At 36.6% G+C, this 3,460-nt stretch overlaps 1 pseudogene; it reads right to left on the reverse strand.

The window, feature by feature from the left end:
- Window positions 1–418: 418 nt before the first annotated feature.
- On the reverse strand, window positions 419–537 carry LOC135052497 (5S ribosomal RNA; annotated as a pseudogene).
- Window positions 538–3,460: the final 2,923 nt, after the last annotated feature.

The following is a 3,460-nucleotide window of genomic DNA, read 5'->3' on the forward strand; positions in this document are numbered from 1 at the left end:
CTTATTTTACCACAATTATGTTGACTCATATATCAAGTATTCAAATAAATAAGTGTAGAAAAAAGTTATTTTGTTGCCTTATTTGTTATTAGTCACTGTCTGCATCAGTATTTGGCAGAAGTGTCACCATTTGGCATTTTATTCAGCAAGTACTCAATTTAATGGCGAGTGACCTTGATAGTCAGTGCTCAAAGTTAATATTGATATAATACACTTGATGTTGAAAGAGTTCAATTGGTATTCACAGAGAGGGATATTGTAATGTGTGTGTCAATTAAATGGTCTGATTAACTGTTATTGTAAGAGGGAAGAGAAAATTGAGAAGGAGAGCTGAATATGTGTGCTTAGCACACCATAGAAGTATATATGTAAAGGTAAGAATAGATGTGGATATCTTCCTTCTGCTTTTCAGCAAAGGTGTTTACTGTATCTGGTATTCTTTGGTGGTCTCACAACCAAATACTAACCAGGCCTACCATTGATTAGCTTCCAAGATCTGAAGGGATTGGGTGTATCCTATGGAGTATGGCAGTAATCTGCTGAATGAGAGAGGACTTTCCACAAGAAAAAGAAAATGAAAATTGTGCTTCTGCTGTCCAGGGAACTGTCGGAAAATTACACATAAAGGTATCTTTTCCTTTATTCGATTGGAAAACGGTATTACATCAATCAAGACCTTACACCTGGAATAAATCAGGAAAGACTGGGTGTCGTACCCCAACTCACACAAAGCGGGAAATGTTGACTCATATCAAGGTATCTTTTGGTGTTGTTCGGTGTGGCTCTAGGTGTACCTCCACATCACATGATGGTCTCATAGGATCAAGAAATGAAAGAAAGCAACCAAGGTGTAGTATTTCAGATAACTTCACCCTTATGTACGTTTACACATGATATGGCACATCAGTGTCTCACTTACACCGTGGTTAAATCTTGTGTCTATATAGTAGTTACTTATATGCAATATACCAAACATAGACCCTTCACCATTCTTTATTAAGTCAATGCGTACCCCTGACTCACACAGTGATCAATATGGTGACTCCTATCATGGTATCTTTAAGTAACCAGTCACATATAATTGGTGTACCCCAACTCACAGCTTAATGTGTGGAAAAACTGCCATCATGGTTTCTTTACTGAATTCATGCTTTGTCGACTATTCATAGATTGAATTCTCAAACACTCTTGATCTCCAAAAAATTTTCACAGTTAGTTTATTCCTCAAAAGGTTACACCAATCAATAAGAACATGTGCAAAGGGAAACAATCCAAGGATTTCACCAAAAATCCATCCAAAGGTTAAACAATGCAAATAGAAAAATACAAAAATACAAAAATTACAAAATGTGATACAAAAAAGTCCATATTTAGTCTCTGTTAGAAGGATTAAAGGCTACTCACACAGCAGTCTGTCAACGCGTCTCGGTCCTAGGACCTTTGTCAAATCATGACCTGCTGTGTGGGGAGCCAGGTATTTATGATACCAATAGCCAATAATGTGCTGATAGGAAATTGATTCAGAGGAAAAGACCTCATCATGTAATCACGCACCTAGTTTAAAACATTCAATAACAACATAATCCTCTTTCAATTTATATGTCCTTCATTCAATTTAACTTAATACTAAATTGTTCATGCAAATCCTTAATTCCCTATCTTTAAAAGCGTTCCGATCTGAGCATGTCTACTCATTTCCGGTACCGCAAAGGTTCATGGAAAATGTAGTCTTATACTCAGAAACGGAACTTCCATAACCCCTAGTGTTTATCCTCATTGTGATTACAAAATACTTTGTGGGTCATCAACATCTCAACAAAATTGATAAAGCAATATTACTTAGATTACTATCTCTATATAGTCTCCCCGCAATCTGGATATACAGCAATCTTTCTCCCCCGCGATCCATCGCAAGGTGTGCTGGGAAATGTATTTAGAATTTTCTCCTGCCGAATGGTCCGCGCATGCGTCAATTCGCATCATCCGTCATCACGTTTGAATGTCACATCTTTTGGAATTTCGCCCCGCTGATTCATGGAAAATGTAGTTCCGGGGACCAAGAGTTTCTAGCAGTAGTATATCGGACCCATTCCACGCAGGTTACGGAAATGTCAATAATGCTGATAGGGACACATTCAGGACAGATCAGCGAGCCAGTTGTATGTTTATACGGATGGCCATATGTAATCAAAAGAAATTCATAAAAAACAAGATTAAAAATAAAAATAAAAACAAGAACAAAACATCAATCCTATGTATCATATACAATTGTCATATGGGTATATCACAGAAAAGTATTATTCTAATTTTGTATTTACAGGAACCACTTCAATTCGAAGTGAGAGTTAAGGCCACTTGGTAACAAGGTTTTACATTGATAGATCAGTTTCATTTCCGCCTTTGCTAGCTTTGGGGCTATATCTCTGTTCCTCAAATTGGGTTTAATATGCTTCATGCCATAAAAACCAGGGATTTCTAACAGAGATCAATTATGATGTTCTTAGAAATGTGAAGACAATGTATGCATGTTTAATCCTTTTTTAACATTTCTAATATGTTCCCCGATGCAGACTTTTAAAGAACGTGAATTGCGTCCAATATAAAACAGACCACAACTGCAACTGATGGCATATACCACATTCTTAGTTTCACAGGTGATAAAGTTTGTAATCTTAATGGTCTGGTTAGTAATACAGACTTCATTAATTTTATTGTTTCCTTTACTATTTCTGCAACCCATACAATTTAAACACCTATAAAATCCTTTGGATAAAACTTTGGGATATACTGGAGTCACTGCTAATGCACTGGATACCAATTTGGATTTGATATTTGGTGCTTTCTTATAGAAATGGATCGGTTTATCTGGAATCAATGGCCCGATCAATGGATCTTTTTAATAAACTTCAATGTCTCTTAAAGATGTTTTCCACCTGTTTATGATGTGTGCCATATTCTGGGATAAAAGCCCATTCATAACTTTTATCTTGTCTAGATTGTACAGTCTTTCTTAATAATTCCTGTCAGGGTAGAGCATCAGTATTAATTTTGGCTTTTTTTTTACAGATTGTTTAGTATATCCACTGGCTAGAAATCTATCTGTCAATCCTCTGGCTTGAGTCTGAAACGTGATGTCGTCTGTACAGTTTCTCTTTAGCCATTTGAATTGACTGCTTGGGATTGATTGTAGCCAATTTTGATGATTACAACTGTCCGCTGGGATGTAACACTGTGAATCTGTAGGTTTGGTGAAAGTCCCGGTGTTGATTTTTTCCGCTTCTATATACAGTGATACAGTGATATCTAGAAAATTCACCAAATTCTTACTAGATTCAAAACTTAATCTGATATTTCTATCATTGTGCTATGATTCCAGCACTCCTGGCCAGAGGAGATCTTATGACAATGACCGGAGCACTGGAATGGAATGCTGGGAACGGGAGCAGGAAAGAATAATAGC

This window comes from Pseudophryne corroboree, chromosome 2 (genome assembly GCF_028390025.1).
Source record: "Pseudophryne corroboree isolate aPseCor3 chromosome 2, aPseCor3.hap2, whole genome shotgun sequence".
NCBI classification, from domain to species: Eukaryota; Metazoa; Chordata; class Amphibia; order Anura; family Myobatrachidae; genus Pseudophryne; species Pseudophryne corroboree.